Here is a 20,776-nt window from a genome sequence, read left to right as displayed (position 1 = left end):
CTATGGCCCCAGTGTCTGTGACCATTGGTTATGTTAATATGCATGCATATAAGTCCTTTAGTTGGTCTCTAACCCACCCTCACCTACCATTTGTCTCTCGATCAATCTATACTTTTTCATCAAATTATGTTGATCATTATATCCCATATATGAGTGAGATCATGTGATATTTATCTTTCTTCAACTGGATTATTTCACTTATCATAATGCTCTCCAAATCAATTCATGCTGTTGCAAATGTAAAAGTTCCTTCTTTTTTATACCAGCATAGTATTGCATTGTGTAGATGTACCACAGTTTTTTAATCCACTCATCTGCTGATGGGCACTTAAGCTGTTTCTAAATCTTAGCTATGGTGAATTGTGCTGCTATGAACCTAGGGGTGTATACATCCTTTCTGATTGGTGTTTCTAGTTTCTTGGGCTATAGTCCTAGAAGTGGAATTACTGAATCAAATGGGAGTTCCATTTTTAACTTTTTGAGGAAACTCCATACTGTTCTCCACAGTGGCTGCACCAGTCTGCATTCCCACCAGCAGTACACGAGGGTTCCTTTTTCTCCACATCCCTGCCAGCACTTGTCATTTGTTGATTTGTTGATGATATCCATTCTGACAGGTGTGAGATGGTACCACATTGTTGTTTTGATTTGCATCTCTCAGATGATTAGTGACTTTGAGCATGTTTTCATGTCTCTCAACCTTCTGTATGTCCTCTTTCAAAAAGTGTCTATTACATACCTTGACCATTTTTTGATTGGGTCATTTACCTTCCTTTTGTTAAGTTGTATGAGTTCTCTGTAAATTTTTGAGATTAAGCCCTTATATCATTGGCAAATATGTTTTCCCATGCAGTGGGCTTTCTTGTTGTTTTGTTGATTGTTTCTTTTGCTCCGCAGAAGCATTTTATTTTTATGTAGTCCCATTTGTTTATTTTCTCCTTAGTCTCCATTGCCCAAGGAGCTGTATCTGTAAAGATATTGCTTTGTCATATGTCTGCTATTTTGCCGCCTATGGAGTCTTGTAGGATTGTTATGGTTTCCCGTCTTACATTCAAGTCGTTTAGCCACTTTGAGTTTGTTTTTGTGTATGGGGTAAGTTGGTGATCTAGTTTCTTTCTTTCTTTTTCTTTTTTTTTTTTTTTTGCATGTATCTCTCCAAATTTCCCAGCACCATTTATTAAAGAGACTGTTTTAACTCCATTGTATGCTATTGCCTCCTTTGTCAAATATTAATTGAGCATAATGGCTTGGGTCGATTTCTGGGTTCTCTGTTCTGTTCCATTGGTCAATATGTCTGTTCTTGTACCAGTACCAGGCAGTTTTGAGAACTGTGGCTTGGTAATATAGCTTGATATCTGGTATTGTGATCCCTCCAACTTTGTTCCTCTTTCTCAGGATTGCTGTGGCTATTCAGGATCTTTTTTTTTTATTCCAGATGAGTTTTTGGAGAGTTTGTTCTAGATCTTTGAAATATGCTGTTGGTATTTTAATGGGGATTGCATTGAATCTGTAGATTGCTTTGGGTAGTATGGATATTTTAATGATGTTGATTCTATCAATTCATGAACATGGTATGTTCTTCCATTTGTTTATGTCTTCCTCTATCTCTTTTATCAATGTCCTGAAGTTTTCAGAGTACAGGTCGTTTATGTCCTTAGTTAAGTTTATTCTTAGGTATTTTAATTTTTTTTGGTGCAATGGTAAGTGGGATTGTTTTGTTTTGTTTTGTTTTGTTTTTTTCATTTCTGTTTCTGTGAGTTCATTATTGTTGTACAAAAAGGCCATAGATTTCTGGGTGGGTGTTAATTTTGTATCGTGCTACATTGCCAAATTCATTTATTAAGTCTAATAAGTTTTTGATGGAGTCTTTAGTGTTTTCTATGTGCAGTATCATGTCATCTGCAAACAACGAGAGTTTTACTTCTTGTTTTCCAATTTGGATGCCTTTTATTTCTTCTTCTTGTCTGATCGCTATGGCTAGAACTTCCAGTACTATATCAGACAGGAGTGGTGAAAGTGGGCATCCCTGTCTTGTTCCTGTTCTTAGGGGAAATGGATTTAGTTTTTGCCCATTGAGTATGATGTTGGCTGTAGGTTTGTCATATAAGGCTTTTATTATGTTGAGGTATGATCCTTCTATTCCCACTTTGCTGAGAGTTTTTATCAAGAAATGGTGTTGGATTTTGTCAAACACTTTTTCTGCACCGATTGATATGATTATGTGATTTTTGTCTCTCAGTTTATGTGATGTATCACATTTATTGATTTGCGAATATTGTATCATCCTTGCATCCCCAAAATAAATCTCACTTGGTTGTGGTTTATGATCTTTCCAATGTAATGCTGAATCTGATTTGCTAGAATTTTGTTGAGGATTTTAGCATCTATGTTAATCAAGGATAATGGTCTGTAGTTCTTTTTTTTTTTTTTTGTGGTGTCTTTATCTGGTTTGGGGACTAAGGTAATGCTGGCTTCATAGAAAGAGCTTGGAAGTATGCCTTCCTCTTGAATTTTTTGGAATAGTATGAGGAGTATAGGTTTAAGTTCTTCTTTGAATGCTTGGTAGAACTCCCCTGTAAAGCCATCTGGACCAGGCCTTTTGTTTGCTGGAAGATTTTTGATCACTATTTCAATTTCTTTGGTAGTTATTGGCCTATTCAGGTTTTTTGATTCTTCTTGGTTGAGTTTTGGGAGCTTGCATTTTCTAAGAATCTGTCTATTTCAGTTAGGTTGTCCATTTTGTTGGAATACAGTTGTTCATAGTATTTTTTCATAATCATTTGTATTTCTGTGGAGTCGGTTGTTACTTCACCTCTTTCATTTCTGATTTTTTTTATTTGGGTCCTCTCTCTTTGCTTGTTGGTTAGCATGGCTAGAGGTTAAACAGTCTTGTTTATCCTTTCAAAGAACCAGCTCTTGGTTTTACTGATCATTTGTATTGTGTTGTTTTTTTTTTGTTTGGTTGGTTGGTTTTTTTTTTTTTTTTTTTTTGGTACAACACAACAAGACACATTGCACAGGGCACCAAACACAAATGTATTCACGATACCAATAACCCCAAATAAAGGTGACCACCAGAGAAAAGAGAGTTAGGGTATAGAAAAGAGTGCAAAAATGATATTGAGAAAAGAAAAAAAATGTATGAGAGGAAAGAAAGAGAAGAAAAGAGAAGGGGGAAAAAATCTATACTAATAAAAGGGTAATATGCTAATTATATGGGAGACCTTCCGGAAGACTTTCCGGACATCCTTCTGGACAAAGCCCCCCCTTGCTGGCCTGATCACTCCTAAAATGCCTCTGCCTCAGCCTCGGTGATGGGGCCGAGGCAGAGGCATTTTAGGGGTGATCTGGCCAGCAAGGGGGACAGTTGGGGTGAGCAGGCTGGCAGGGGGGGAAGCAGGGGTTAAGCAGGCCGGCAGGGGGGAAATTGGGGGTGAGCAGGCCAGTGGGGGGGCAATTGGGGGCAATCAGGCCACCAGGGGAGTGCAGTTGGGGGCAATCAGACTGGCAGGGGATGGCAGTTGGGGGTGAGCAGGCCAGTGGGGGTTGCAGTTAGGGGCAATCAGGCCAGCAGGGGGGTGAAGTTGGGGGCGATCAGGCTGGCAGGGGGGTGGCAGTTGGGTGCAAGCAGGCTGACAGGGGGTGCAGTTGGGAGGGAGCAGGCTGGTGGGGGGGTGGTTGGGGGCAATCAGGCTGGCAGGGTGTGGCAGTTGGGGCAAGCAGGCCAGCGCAGGGGAGAGTTGGGGGTGATCAGGACGGCAGGGGGGTGCAGTTGAGGGTGAGCAGGCCGGCAGGGAGGAGCAGTTGGGGCTATCAGGCTGGCAGGGGGGCAGTTGAGAGCGACAGGCTGGCGGGGGGGGGGGCAGTTGGGGGTGAGCAGTCTAGCAGGGGGGGACAGTTAGGGGTGATTAGGCCGGAAGGGGCAGCAGTTAGGAACGATCAGGCTGGCAGGCAGGTGAGTAGTTAGGAGCCAGCGGTCCCGGATTGTGAGAGGGATGTCCGACTCCCAGTTTAGGCCCGATCCCTAAAATGTTTGCATCATTATTGTTATGTTGCTTACTTCCCATCATAATGTTGCCATTATAATAACCTAGTTATTACTTAATAGCAAAGGAGGAAAGGGAAGCCTAGATATAGGTCTGCCTTTTGCACAGCTTTGCCAAAAAGCTGCATTTAATATTCTCCAAGTCTGTTCCCTGCTGATTGATGGGGAAGGTCTAGACCAGTTGTCGGCAAACTGGAGCTCACGAGCCACATGCAGCTCTTTGGCCCCTTGAGTGTGGCTCTTCCACAAAATACCACGTGCGGGCGTGCATGTACAGTGCGATTGAAACTTCGTGGCCCATGCGCAGAAGTCGGTTTTCGGCTCTCAAAAGAAATTTCAATCGTTGTACTGTTGATATTTGGCTCTGTTGACTAATGAGTTTGCCGACCACTGGACTAGACAAAGGCAGTTTAGATGCATGCCCAATAAAGCTCTGAGTGGCGTGGGAAGGTGCCTATCTGCTTGCCCATCAATCACACCTGAAAGTGAGTCAGTGGCCAGGGTGGGCGTGGCCACTGCAAGCCAACAAAACTTACATTTAAAGAGCATATTTAAACTTCCAAATAAAGTTAGTTTTCTCTTCTCTTTTCTCCTCTCTCTGGCATGCCAGGTCCCTGGCTCTCCTATACAGGGGGTTGTGCTCCACCCTGTGCCCACATAACGCATGACCATGTGGGCCTCCACACATGGACTAATGGACTTTAATTAGCTTGGATATTGAACCACACCCAGCTGCAACATGGAATGGAAACTCTGGATACTAGCCTTGTTTCTTAATTTCATGAATAATATAGACTACCACAACTGCACCTTTTCCAAGACTGGCTTAAGAGACAGGGGACTTTGGAACCCGGGAAATATAACTTCACACAAATAAAGCTTTTTTCCACATCCTATCTTCCCATGCAAATCTTAGAAAATTCATTTTCTGAAGATATTGCAGTAACTTCACCCCCACAAGCCACAGGGGAGTTTGATTCTCCAGTAACTGTACCACCACTCTGATTCCTGATTTCTATTTTCTAAATTTCTCATTTAAAACTTTTTGTTTCTGCCCAGCTGGTGTGGCTCAGTGGTTGAGTGTCAACCTATGAACCAGGAGGTCATGGTTTGATTCCTGGTAGGGGCACATGACAGATTCCAGGCTCGGTCCCCAGGGGGAACATGCAGAAGGCAGCTGGTCAATGATTCTCTCTCATCATTAATGTTTCTATGTCTCTCTCCCTCTCCCTACCACACTGAAATCAATAAAAATATATTTAAAGAAAAAAATTGTTTCTAATTTTCAATTACCTCTACTAATTTTACTTTGTATGCTATGATAGTTTTTCAAATCTAAACTGTATAAATAATTTGCAGTCTAGCAAACTTCATTTGACAACCCACATATATTTTTTCCCATGGTCACATAAGTTATCTGTATGTTTATTGGCTATGTGACTACAAATGTCACATGTAGCTTGAAAGCAAAAAAGAAAAAAATAAGAAATTATAAAAATATTAAAAAATCAAAAATAAAAACAAAATTAACAGAGATTATATTAAAAGATATGTTTCTTTATTGAAGAATGTAATATAGTTCTTATTTTATCCATTCAGGATAATAAAGTTAAAAATCTGATTTAAAGAGCATATTTTTAAAATACATTTTTACTTCAAATATTTATAATATAATTGAATAAAAAGTGGAAGTATGGAGAACTTATTTTTAAAAATTTAAGTTCTTGACAGAATAAAAAATCTTGTTGTCCTATTGGTACTTAAATGTCCTATTAGATTTAGTTAACAAAATAGGACTTGTGTCTCACTATTAAAGGAATAGCCCTAATTCCATGCTATTAAATTGCTTTGCAGATCATTTTTCCATTGGTAATGCAAGTAAGAAACCTGAGGCATATATGCATATTACTCCTACAATTAATGATGTTTTTTACCAGTCCTTTCATATGGAGATACAGTTTGAAGAAAAGTTGAATCACGATTATTGTTGAAGATGCAATGATTTGCTACTGATCATGATGCCAACTACATTACAACAGCAGCCTTTGCTCTGCTTCCTCTCTATGGGCTTGCATACATGACAATTGACAGATGTTTAGGGAAAGAATTAAACACTTGGCATGAGCATTAACTTACAACATAAAGAACTGTTCCTATTCTAGAAATAATGTAGCTATACAATGTTTCCTAATTCTGTGGAGACATTTTTAAACCCTCATGTGTGATGTCAGCTCATAGCTTCATATTCAACTCCATTTCTATCCTGATAAAAAATAGAAGAAAAAGAAATGATTGTTGGGTTAAAAAATGAAATAAAGATATTTAAGAATAAATGTATTGAGTTCATAAATTTGGAAAAGCTGATACGTAGACAAATATAAGTCCCATTCTGCTCTAAAAACTTTGAAGAGTTCACAAATGTAAAGAAAAAATACCCTGAAAGCATATAAAATGTTCACAAATTATTGATACTGTGATTTTTAAAATAGACATAAATAAATGGGTCATGTTTGAAAAATAATTATTGTACATAATATAATTGGAGCTACGTTCCAACTATGGAAACATCAGTAGACACTATCATAGCCCCACTGATGTGTTAAGCACCTTACTAAATAAAAGACACAAAGAATAGTTATTGTAGAAAATAAGAGGATAATTCAGATACTGATTCTACAGCCAAGTCTTTAAAATAAATCAGATTCTAAACTTTATACTTAGAAGATAAACACACTTATAATACAGATAACTACACCAGGTAAAATAATATAAGTACTGCCAGGTCACAGTTCCCCGGCCAGGAACTGGACCTCCGTGGACGCTGGGAGTTGGAACAAGACATGAGTAGCCACAGGCATATAGGAGAGATTTTACTATAGACCATGTAGCCATTGCTAACACAGGAGCTATCAGACAAAGCAGTTCTTCAAAGTAGCCTCACAAAGCAGCTGTGCACTGGCTGTTCAGTAACACATCTTTATACCAAGTTAAACAAAAGAGTCTTCTTGCCAAATAGTGACATTACTATTTGGGTTATAAAAAGGTATGCCTGTGCAGAGAGTACAGTAAAACTGCTGTATCATTGCCTTTCACATGCATATGGCAAATGGGCCTTTATCATCTGGCATACTTAGGTCAGGGTCCCCACAGCCGGTGTGGGGCTGCTTTGTGGGGCCACTTTGAAGAACCTTATGCTAGATGGTTACTCAGTTCCTTGAACACAGAGCCTACGATAATAATGCAAACTGCAGTGTGTTAGGACCAGTACTCCGGCCCGCATAGGAAAAGTCAAGCATGCCCAGCACCACGTCCCTGACAGTTCATCCTACCAATCTTAGATGGGTCATGGGGAAGGGCTTGTATGGCTTCTATTTGACCGTCTATCTCTTGCGGGGCACTGGTTACATTGCCAGGGCTGGATCAAAGAGTATGACTGTAACTTATAGTTGTACCTGCTTCCCCAAGGGGATAGGAGGGCTACCAGGGCCCTTGTCTAATAACAGACTATGGCTAGGTCTACACTGCTTCTTCCCCTTCTGCCAAGGGGAAGGGCTTTGGGTCGCAACAGTTCACCTGTTGCTTTTACGTGTATATATAGTGTCTGAGGGTACCTCCATATATACTCGTCTAGCCCAGTTTTCTAGGCTAGGTGGGTCCACCCCTGGGTGAGGCTCACATTTCCTGTCCCCACATAAGGCTATGTACTGTTCGCAATTTAGCCCCTTGGCTACTTTGCCTAGTACCAGAATTGAACCACATAGTTTTTCAGTATCCAAACGGATACTCACAGCCACCCATGTAGCAGGGTTCCACCCACTAGACTCGTCGGTATCCCACGTGGTCTCCGAGAGGGGTGGCTACCCTCTCAGAATGGACTAGGGAGTAGCTCCTCCATTGGAGCTTTATCCCTTGACAGGGTCTCAGAAATCACAGGTCCCAACATAGGGTTTGTAATTTCTGTGACAGAGGGTTTGTACTCACCTCTGCCCTCTGTACCAAAGAGGCTCCCCACTTTGTTAAAGTTGGGGTTTGTGTCACTCCCAACTTGGGTGTGGTCACATGGGCCTATAAGGCAGCACACATGGCTGCCAACTGCCTCTCAACACGAGCAAATTGGCTCCCATTTTCTTTTCATAACTGGGACTAAAATCCGGTGGGTACCCTCCTCCACCCACTTGGAGGACTGCCTTGTTGGTATCTAGACAGGCTTCTGTTACTAGAGAAGGCCCCTGGGTAGCCCTCCTATCCCTGTGAGGAAGCGAATACAACTATAAGTTACAGTCATACCCCTTGATCCACCCTGGCAATGTAACCAGTGCCCTGCGAGAGATAGACAGTGAAGTCCAAGCCATACCAGCCCTTTCCCATGATGCATTCCCAGTGAGATTGGTGGGATGAACTGTCAGGGAAATGGTGCTGGGTATCCTTGAGTTTTCCTATTGAGTTCAGAGTACTGGTCATAACATGTTGTAGTTTGTATTGTTGTTGTGGATTCTGTATTCAAGGAGCTGGCATATGGGCCAGGGTAACCATCCGGAGTAAGGGGTGGAGTGTGGGGACCCTGACCTAAGTACTCTGAATGATAAAGGCCCATTTGCTATAAGCATGTGCAAAGGCAATGACACAGCAGTTTTACTGTGCACACTGCGCAGGCGTATCTTTCTATAAGCCAAATAGCAATGTCACTATTTGGCAAGACGCCTCTTCTAAGTTGGTATAAAGATGTGTTACTGACCAACCGGTGCGCGGCTGCTTTGTGGGGCCACTTTGAAGAACCGCTTAGTCTAATGGCTCCTGTGTTAGCAATGCCTACTTAGTCTACAATAAAGACTCTTCTGTATGCCTCTGGCTACTCATGTCTTCTTCCAGTTCCCAGCATCCATGGAGGTCCAGCTTTTGGCAAAGGAGCTGTGACTCAACAAGTACCCTTTTAAAAATCACAATAACAGTAAAAGCTACAAATTATATAGTGCCAAACTTTGTTCCATAAACTTACCTATTTTATAGCTTAATCTTCATTACAACCTTGTGTCAGTTCTGGCAGGCTAAGCTATAGTAACAAATATTGGGAGTTTATCCCAATATTTAGTGTCTTAAAAGTACAGGAAATTAATTTATTTTTCAAGTAACATTTTAGGTCAAACACATCTCTATGTCACACAGTTATTCAGAGACTTAGGCTGATGAACTCTACCATTTTCAACTCATGGTTTGTAATAATGATCATTGTCATTTTTGTTCCATTCAGACAGAAGGCAGAATGAAATGAAGAAGCATTGGAAAGCATTATAGGCTGGGCCTAGAAATGGCAAAAATTGCACTTACATCCCAGTGGGTCAATAACTCAGCTAGAAGCTGAAGGACTGAAGAGGAGGGAGGCAGGATCACGTATGGGGTAAGGTATGAGAGGTACAAGAGGCTGTACAGAGACCAGGACTATGTCATTTAGGGTGTTTCTTGCCAATCACATTAATGGATATTCAGTTTTAAACATAGTAACAGGAAGGATTTCAATAAGAATGGCATCAAACTTTTTATATTTTAAAATATTGCTCTGACTTTCTTTAAAATAAATGTTTTGTTTTAAAACAGATTTAGATTTATAGAAAAATTGCGAATATAATAGAGTTCCCATAATTCTCACACTCAATTTACCATATTATTAATGTATTGCATTAGGATAGTATATTTGTCACAATTAGTAAAGTCCAATTTATCAATTTTTTCATGGATTGTGCTTATTGTGTTTAAACACTCATTAAAAAACCAATGGTTACATATATTTTTTTTCATGTATTCCTTCCAGATATAATATCTCAAGGGTGAAATGAATATTTCAGTTTGGAGAAATATTATAATGGTTTGAAATAGTTTTGTAATATTAAAAAAAGAGAGAAAAGTGGACATATATTTATTTTCTGACAAACTTATTATGTATCTGTTCATTACCCAAGATAATTAAGTGCCAATATAAGCAGGCATTTAATTACTTATGAACACAGAATAAGAGTGACTGAAGATGAATATATGAAAGTTATCAGAGCTTCCCAATTTACACTGTTAATGTTGCCTTTCATTGGATAAAATGCAGGCTCCTTGAGGGGTAGAAGCAAAACAATAATTTCTTGGAGAACAGGGACTTCTTGCTCCCAGAACAGATGGAATAATCCAGCTGATCATTCTTAATTACCTGTAGAAAACTTTTTATTTTGCTTGATGAATTACTACAACTGTAGTTTATTTTATTATCCCTTTATAGGATTGCTTCCCTGTTAATGTCCTTAGTACTAATAAATATGTTAGGTTTGTGACTTTCACCTTGTAAAGATAGGAAAGGAGGAAGATAAAAAATAGGAGTGGAAAGATGAGAAAAAGTAGGAGTGTGAAAATTTAACATTACTGGACATAGGTATCTGGTTCATATTGCAGCTGCACCTATTAAGAAAATAATTTCAAGTACTCAAATTTGACATTTTTATGTCTACTGGACAAATATTTATCATTTCTTCAATTACTATTCATTAGGTATATGATGTCCATTATTTTAACAAGTACATACTTAGAAATAATATTGAACATTCAATTATAAACACTGTTGTGAAAATAAGCACAAATATAATGATATCAAAATTACTCAGGAGGAAAATTAATATGGCTAACTACTGAAGGGGATAAGTTATGGGCAGGGAGCTGATTAAGCATCAGGTTGAATATTTATTACAGAGAAATGTTCTCCAATTTCCTATAGCAAGAGACTGTCAGGAAATTTATCTACATGAAGAAAGTGTTTATTATTGATTGCTTGTGTTAATTCTCCTCTCTCTCTCTCTCTCTCTCTCTGTCTGTCTCTCTCTCTCTCTGTTTCTCTCTCTCTTTCTCTCTCATATCTTGCTCTCTTTTTCCTTCTCCACTCTGCCCCCTGCACACACACACGGATACTCACAAACACACGTATGCTCACACTCACGAACACACATGTAAGAAATACTATTGGAAAATTATACATAGATAAATATTTTATATCTTGTTTATAAATTAAGAAAACTAAGTTATTTTTACCCTTGTTTCTAACATTTGAATATTTTTATTTTTATTTTGTTAAATTTATCATCATTTTCCAATCTACTTTTTCCATTGGTCTCCATGCTTAGAAATTCTTTGCATAACTATAGCTAAATGTTTACTGCTAGTTTCCTCTAGTAGATTGTTGTTAATATTAACATTTTAGCCAGGCTGGTGTGGTTCAGTGGTTGAGCATCAAACTATGAACCAGGAGGTCAACCTATGAACCAGGAGGTCTGGGTCAGGATACATGCCCTAGGTTTCAGGCTCAATCCCCAGTAGGAGGCATGCGGGAGGCAGCCAATCAATGATTCTCTCTCATCATTGGTATTTCTATTTCTTTTCCCTCTCCCTTCCTCTCTCTGAAATCATAAATATTATATGTATATGAAAATATGCTCTAGCCATTTTAGCTCAGTGCATAGAGAATTGGCTGCAGACTAAAGGGTTGTGGATTTGATTTCGGTCAAGGGCAAATACCTTGGTTGCAGGCTCAATCCCTGGCCCAGAACAGGGCACATGTGGGAGGCAATCAATCAATGTGTCTATCTCACATCCATGTTTCTCTCTCTGTGTCTCTTCCCCTCCCTTCCACTCTCTGAAAGTCAACAGAAAAATATCCTTGGGTGAGGATTACCAACAACAAAAATATTAACACTTTATTTTGTTATTTATTTTTTATATTGTGTACAACAAAATTATTTTAAATTCTAGTTAATTTTTCTAACATTAGCATCAAAGTATCACTTCATCATTCATTTGTAATGCTTCCTCTATTATTTATTAAATAATTAAATTATTTCTTAGAATCAAGTTGTTAAGAAATTATTTTGCATTATCCAGTAAATCCCTGGGCTAGTACTATTGCCATCTGTCCTTATGTACTTGTTCTGTCATCTCCATAAGTATTATCTTCTCTTATTTTTATTCTTGGTTTTGTCCCTTGATGATTTTCATTGGTTTATACACCCAACCGTTTTTTAGGACCTACTCTATATATCACACCCTGTGTTGGGTACTAGGAACCAGAGATGAAAACTTCAGGTACTAGTTCCATAAAATGTACAACTAGAGGAAAAATTTTCATAGCTTCTCAGGAGTTTATCCATATCGCTGATGTGTGTCAGTTTATATGTTGTCCTTTCCTCTTCCAAACATATTTCTTATTACACATTAATATCTCATTATATTATTTAACTATTATTTTTTAAAATATGTTTTTACTGATTTCAGAGAGAAGGAGAGAAAGATAGAAACATCAGTGAGAGAAATGTCAATCAGTTGCCTACTGCATACCATCTACTGGGGAAAGACCCCACAACTGGGCATCTCCCCTTGAACAGGAATCAAACTGGCAACCTCCTGATTCATGGGACAATACTCAACCAACTGAGCCACACTAACTGGACTATTATTTTTATAAGTATCATAACATTGACATATTTTAAAAATCATATAAAACCATATATTGTCTTAACTCAGCTGAATACATATTTGGCCAGCCAGCTCCATCTTAAGTAATAGCTTAATTACTCACTTGGACAACCAAATATGCTATCTGAAGCATTAATGAGCACTGTATTTTGGCTTAATCCTTTCATTAAATCAATTCTCAGTCTTTACTAATTCCTAAAATAATCATATTCATTGCTTCTTTCCATCACCATTGTGACCCATCTCAGTGTCCTGTTGCTTCTTAGCTGGACTATTATGAAGCCATACTGAAAACTCTGGAAGTTGCCTCTCTCCAACATTGCCCATTCTTTAAGTGCAATCAATTAAATTTATAGAGCACACATATGCTAAATTTATTATATTCAGTAGGAACATGAAAATCTATATATACCATTCCTTGCACATATTTGGAATTTTTAATTGAATTAATATAAGTAAAGGTTTCAAGTGTGGAACTCAGTGAAACATCATTTGCACACTATATTGTCTGTCTACTGCCCCAAGCAAAGTGTCTTTCCATCCTCATTTTCCCCTTCTTTTCCCATCTCAGCTGGCCCCAACCCACTTTCCCTCTAGATATATATATATATATATTAGAAGCCCAGTGCATGAAATTCATGCATGGAGGGGGGTTCCTCAGCCCAGCCTGCACCCTCTCCAATCTGGGACCCCTTGGGGGATGTCCAGCCACTGGTTTAGGCCCGATCCGGTCGGACATCCCTCTAGCAATCCGGGATGACTAGCTCCTAAACCAGGGGTGGGCAAACTTTTTGACTCGAGGGCCACAATGGGTTCTTAAACTGGACCGGAGGGCCAGAACAAAAGCATGGATGGAGTGTTTGTGTGAACTAATATAAATTCAAAGTAAAGAAGCGGAGGGGAGAGCAAGAGAACTGGATAGAACAGCCGGATCCGGCCAGCGGGCCGTAGTTTGCCCAAGGCTGTCCTAAACACTCACCTGCCTGCCTGCCTGATCGCCCCTAACCCCTTTGCCTGCCTGCCTGATCGCCCCTACCTTGCCCCCCTGCTGGCCTGATTGCCCCTAACCTCTCTGCCTGCCTGCCTGATCACCCCTAACTGCCCTCCCCTGCCCACCTGATCACCCTAACTGCCTTCCCCTGCCGGCCTGGTCGCCCCCAGCTGCCCTCCCCTGCCAGCCTGATCTTGTCCCCAACTGCTCTATCCTGGCGGCCTGATCGCCCCTAACTGCCTCTGCCTTGGCCCCCACCACCATGGCCTTGTCCGGAAGGAAGTTGGACATCTGGAAGATGGCTGGTCGACCTGGTCTAATTAGCATATTACCCTTTTATTAGTATAGATGTGTGTGTGTGTGTGTGTGTGTGTGTGTCTGTGTGTTTTGCTTAATCAACTTTGAATCTTTCCTTATTTCTCACTACGAGAGCAGTTCTCAAAGTATGTTCCAAAGATGTTGGGGATCACCAAGACACTTTCAAGGTATCTATGAGATTAAAAAATATATTCACAATAGTATTAAAAATTATCATCCCTTATCACTGTGTTGACATTTGCAGTACTGGTAAAAGAATAATGTTGGGGAAAGTTGCATGCATCTTGGCATGAATCAAGACAATGGCACCAAGGTGTTCCAGAAATCTTTATATTGTTCACTGCTATAGACTGTGATTTTTTTTTTACAATGACTGTTCCATAGATTAATTTAAGAATGCTCTTCATAAAGCAGTACAAATATTAATAGTATGAAATCTTGACCTTGAATACTCTCTTCTCATTATATGTATGAAAAAAATGGAAGTAAACATAAAGAATTTCTGCTGAATACCATATAACAGTTATCTTGAGGAAATCACATGAGTGATTGTTTTCTATCTGAACTGAACTACTTGCATTTTTATTGAACATCACTTCTATTTAAAAGAAAGGCAGAAAGCTAGATTACCCAGACTTGGGGATTTGACAGACATTTTATCGAAAATGAACAAAGATAGTCACTTCTGGAGAGCAAATGACAGAACCCAATATCAATGTTAAAATGCATGTTTTTAAGTAAAAATTGGAGTTTCGGAAAAACTGCCACAGCTTCTAAATACTTAGACTTCAGAAATGATTGGTAATGATACTAATAAATGCAATAGTTTGCTCTAAATTGCAATGTTAAGATCTGCAGGACTCAGTTAAATAATATTAACTAAATATTTTAACATTTCACAGTTTTAATTTCTACTATGTAGACTGTCCACCTAAATTATCCAACTAGGCTAAAGCTCTTTGGAGTCATTGACGTTTTAAAAATGTAAATAGTTTCTGAGGCCAATGTTCCAGGATTGTGGATCTACAGATAAAACTAAAGCTCTTTAGATAGTTATATATCAATACCAGCCCCAGCTTCACTTCCCAGAAATTCCATTTGTGACTCTTTCATGAACCATAGACACCAAATAAACCAATCTATTTAAATGCTTTATCCCTGCATACCTCCATACAACCGTTCACACTATGCCTCTTTTATGTCATGTTTTCTCCCTTTTTTCACTTGACATATTTCCATTTACATTACAAAACTGTATTTATTTAATCTTTATTGTTGAAAGTATTGCATATGTCCACTTTTTCCCACATTGACCTCTATTAGCCATCCCCGATCCCCTGCACCAGGCCTTCACCACTCAGTTGTATGTGTCTCTGGGTTGTGCATATATGCATACAAGTTCTTTGGTTGATCTCTTCCTACCCACCCACCCACCCCTACTTTCCTTCTGAGATTTGACAGTCTGTTCCATGCTTCTATGTCTCTGGATCTATATTGTTCACCAGTTTATTTTGTTCATTATATTCACGTAAAAGAGAGATCATGTGATACTTGCCTTTCTCTGACTGGCTTATTTTGCTAAGCATAATATTCTCCAGGTACGTCCATGCTGTCTCAAAAGGTAAGGGATCCTTCTTTTTTACTGCTTCATAGTATTCCATTGTGTAAATGTATCACAGCGTTTTTATCCATTCATCTACTGATGGGCACTTGGGCTGTTTCAAATCTTAGCTATTGTAAATAATGCTGCTATGAATATAGAGGTACATATATCCTTTATGATTGGTGCTTCAGGTTTCTTACGTTATCATCCTAGAAGTGGAATCACTGCATCAAATGGCAGTTCCATTTTTAATTTTTTGAGGAAACTCCATACTGGTTTCCATAATGGCTTCACCAGTCTGCATTCCCATCAGCAGTGCACTAGGGTTCTATTTTCTCTACATCCTTGCCAGCACTTTTCATTTGATGATTTTTTTTATGGTAGCCATTCTTGCGGGTGTGAAGTGATATTTTGTTATCATTTTAATTTGCACCTCTTTGATGATTAGTGACTTGGAGTATTTTTTCATAAGCCCCAATTGAAAGAATAAGAGAATTCTTCAGCAGAAGAGCTAAATGAAATGGAGATAAGCAATTTATCAGGTATAGAGTTAAGAGTAATGATTATAAGGATATTCTACAGCCTGAAAAAGAGATATAAACTATGAAAAACAACCAGTATAAAATGAAGAATGACAGCAGAAACAAAAAATACACTGGAAGGAATAAACAGAAGATTAGATTAGAAGTACCCTCCTGTCGTGATAAATAATAGTCAACTGTGAGACATCTGAAAATCAAATTTGCTATATTTTACTCAGGTTTGCTTTTTTATCTAATGCTAAGGTGGCCAGCACATAATTATTAAAAAATAAACTACTGAATTGTATTGGTAAATCTCTCCTGAGGAGCTGAGATTGGGCATCAACATTTATTTGAAAAGTAAAAAGAATATTATTTTTAAATTAGGATATAAGAATACCATTGAAAATCGATTAATAAGAGTATATTTTAGGTTGTAACATTGCTTTACATTTAAGAATGCTAGCACCTTTCTTCCTGTTTTTTTTTTAAATTATAGTAGCCATAACTTTTTATGTGTGATAGGTAATATGTTGACTTCTTAAAAAGTATGCTTCTTAGTGTTCATGTGCAATATGATGACTTTCTCATTATTTGATGCACTATTAATCCTAGAGAGGCTGTTATTTGATCTTTATTTCCATTTATTATAGAAATCAATATAATATACAAATCCTCACCATGTGCAGCCTCTATTCTACTTGCAACATTGATAGCATTCAAATTCCTGATTCAAGCTACACAGAATGCTTCTTTTCTAAGATGTAAACATAGCTCACATTTACCTGAGATATATTTCTGTAGAAAAGCACATTGCTTATAAAACTTTCTTTCAATGCGTATGTGCAGAACTTAACTTACAGAGGCAGTGCTTCAGCTGCAAAATGACTGATGTTATTATTAAACTAGAGGCCCGGTGCACAAAAATTCTTGCAATCGGAGGGTTCTCTCAGCCCGGCCTGTGCCCTCTCACAGTCCAGGAGCCCTCAGGGGATGTCCACCTGCCAGCTTAGGCCTGCTCCCCAGGGAATTGGGCCTAAGCTGGCAGTCAGACATCTCTCTGGAAGCCCAGGAGCCCTTGTGGGATGTCTGACTGACAGCGCTAAGTGGCATTCGGACATCCTTAGCGCTGCTGAGGAGGAGGGAGAGGCTCCTGACAAACTCTAAAGCATAGCAATAATAGTGATACTTTATAAAATTTATTGTAACTTATACTAAAATATCCAGTAAATAAATGGAACTCTAAGTAATTTTTACTATTCTACTTTAATCTTATGTATAAAATTTTATTACTGTAATTATTAAATGTACTTTACTATTAGATATATTAGAATATATCCATAAAAATTATTATTATTCAAATGTTATTACTGCAATCACTAACTCCATTAAGCTTAATTAAGATGCATGTCATACAAAATATATTGAACCATTGTGTGAAATTTTGCAAGGCAATGTATAGTGTTTTATTTATAATTAATGCTTACTACCTTAATATTTTACATATGTACTATAACTTGTTTAGTGAAGGTTGTCCCCATTTTATAGGTTAATAAAATAACAGTTCCACACTGAAAAACTTAGCTACATTATATTATATCACTAATGACTAAAATGCTAGATACTTCAATTCCAGGAAAAAAAAAATTATGAAAGGTAAAATAGAAATATTACACTGTGGATTGGAAATCATAATAAACTTTTAGAAATTTAAGCAGGTTTTAGAGTTATCATTTTAACAAAGAAATATATGATAATTATGCATGATTTCTTAAAGTTGAGGTAATCCTCACATAGTTTACAATTAATAATTTTAAAGTACACAATTCATTAGTATTTAGTGTATTCACAATATTATGCAATCACTAGCTCTCTCTAGTTTCAAAAATGTTTCATCACACCATAAAAACATCACATTTTCTTTAGAATCTAAAGACCCACAGGTTGAGAACCGCTAGCAGGGTCGCCTAAGACCATCAGAAAACACAGATATTTACATTACAATTCATAACAGTAGCAAAATTACAGTTATGAAGTAGCAACGAAAATAATTTTATGGTCGGGGGTCACCACAACATGAGGAACTGTATTAAAGGGTCGCGGCATTAGAAAGGTTGAGAACCACTGCTCTAGATAGTCATTGTCCTCCCTCCTCCTTCCCCTAAGTACTCTTGTTACCTCTAATCTGCTTTCACAACTCTCTGGGTTTTCCTATTTGGACATATAATATAAATCATATAATATGCAACCTTTTATATCTGGCTTCTATCTCACACATTGCTAGTTTGCAAGATTCATCCAAGTTTCATCATGTGTCAATACTATGTTCTTTTTTAAAGCTAAATTATATATACATGTATACGTATGTAATACGTATAAACGTAATGTAATATATAATATACATTATGTAATATATGATTTAATTTTGTATAATATATATTATATACAATATATGTAATATATTATGGCAATTTGTTTATCTATTAATCCATTAGAGGGTATGTAGGCTGCTTCTACCTTTTGGCTATTATAAATAACTAGAGGCCCAGTGCATGAAATTCATGCAAGGGGGGGGGTGTACCTCAAACCAGCCTGCACCCTCTCCAATCTGGGACCCCTCGAGGGATGTCTGACCGCCCGTTTAGGCCCGATCCCACCAGGATTGGGCCTAAACAGGCGGTCGGACATCCCTCTCACAATCCAAAACTGTTGGCTCCCAACTGCTCGCGTGCCTCTGCCTGATTGCCCCTAACTGCTTCTGCCTGCCAGCCTGATCACCCCCTAACCACTCCCCTGCCAGCTTGATCGATGCCTAACTGCTCCCTGGCCAGCCCAATTGCCCCTAACTGCCCTCCCCTGTCAGCCTGGTTACCCCTAACTGCCTTCCCCTGCCAGTCTGGTCATCCTTAACTGCCCTCCCCTGTCAGCCTGGTCACCCCTAACTCTCCTCCCCTGCAGGCCTGGTCGCCCCAACTGCCCTCCCCTGATGGCCCGGTCATCCTTAACTGCCCTCCCCTGCAGGCCTGGTCCCCCCCAACTGCCCTCCCCTGCAGGCCTGGTCCCTCCAACTGCCATCCCCTGCAGGCCTGGTCTCCCCCAACTGCCCTCCCTGTAGTCCTGGTCCCCCTCAACTGTCCTCCCCTGCAGGCCTGGTCCCACACAACTGCCCTCCCTGGCAGGCCTGGTCTCCCCCAACTGCCCTCCCTGCTAGCCTGATCGCCCACAACTGCCCTCCCCTGTAGGCCTGCCCCCCCCCCAACTGCCTTCCCCTGAAGGCCTGATCCCTCCAACTGCCCTCCCCTGCTGGCCTGTTCTCTCCCAATTGCCCTCCCCTGCTGGCATGGTCACCCCAACTGCCCTCCTCTGCTGACCTGGTCACCCCTAACTGCCCTCCTTGTTGGCCTGATCACCCCCAACTGCCCTCCCATGCAGGCCTGGTCCCCCCGCAACTGCCCTCCCCTACAGGCTTGGGTCCCCCCCAACTGTCCTCTGCTGCAGGCCTGGTACCTCCCAACTGTCCTCCACTGCAGGCCTGATCTCCCCCAACTGCTCTCCCCTGCAGGCATGCTCCCCCAAACTGCCTTCCTCTGCAGTACTGGTGTCCCCAACTGCCCTCCCCTGCAGGCCTGAGTCCCCCCAACTGTCCTCCACTGCAGGCCTGGTCCCCCCCCAACTGCCCTCCACTGCAGGCCTGGGTCCCCCCCCAACTGCCCTCCCCTGCAGTCCTGGTGTCCCCCAACTGCCCTCCTCTGCTAACCTGGTCCCCCCAACTGCCCTCCTCTGCTGGTCTGGTCACCCCTAACTGCCCACAACTGCCTTTCCCTGCAGGCCATCTTGTGGTGGCCATCTTGTGTCCACACTGGCAGCCATCTTTGAACACATGGGGACGGCCATCTTGTGTCTTGGAGTGATAGTCAATTTGCATATTACTCTTTTATTAGATAGGATGCTACTATAAACATTCATGTACAAGTTCTTGTGTGAACATTTCATTTCTCTTGGGTATATGCACAAGAGTAGAATTGCTAGGTTATACGGTAATTCCATGTTGAACCTTTTGAGAAACCACTGAAATTTTTTTCTACAGTGGCTACATTATTTTAAACTCTTACCAGCAATGTATAAAGATATCTATTTCTCTACTTCTCTGCTAGCATTATTATTTTCCATTTTCTTCATTAAACTCATCCTAAAATGCATTATCAATTTCTGAGAGGATAACTATGCAATAATTCCAAACTGATTTCATTAAAATGTTTTTTACCTTAACCTTTATGAAATTCCATAGGAACACTCTTTATCTGAACAAATATTAAAAAAAAAAAAAACTGGCCTAGGATATTATCTTTATTCCTTTAAATAATTGAGAACGCTTCTTTTTTTCTCATGATTTAGTATGGATATAAAACATAAATATAAAACATTTATATAATATATATAAATATAAATTTATATATTAAATAAATAAAACTAAGATAGTCCAAATAGGTCCAAATATGCCAAACAAAATACATTAGCCACTTATGTACACCATTTGCAAAATATACAAAAATAAATACAAATATAGAGCAGAAAATGAGCTAGCCATATTTAAACTAAAATTTTAAAAATTAACATTATTTCTATAAACAGGCCAACAAATATCTTCCTAGTATTCCCATCTAATGTTCTTTTGATTCCTGTTTATGTTGCATTTAGACTTTTTCCATCTGTGCTGTTCAAAGGCCATTTCATGGAATAATCAGTATGATTCTCAACAAATGTTCCATATAATTAAACTAAATATTATGTTTAATTTTTAA

The sequence above is a fragment of the Plecotus auritus genome (genome assembly GCF_963455305.1).
Source record: "Plecotus auritus genome assembly, chromosome: 3".
Classification (NCBI taxonomy): domain Eukaryota; kingdom Metazoa; phylum Chordata; class Mammalia; order Chiroptera; family Vespertilionidae; genus Plecotus; species Plecotus auritus.
Note: the sequence above shows the minus strand (reverse complement) of the source record.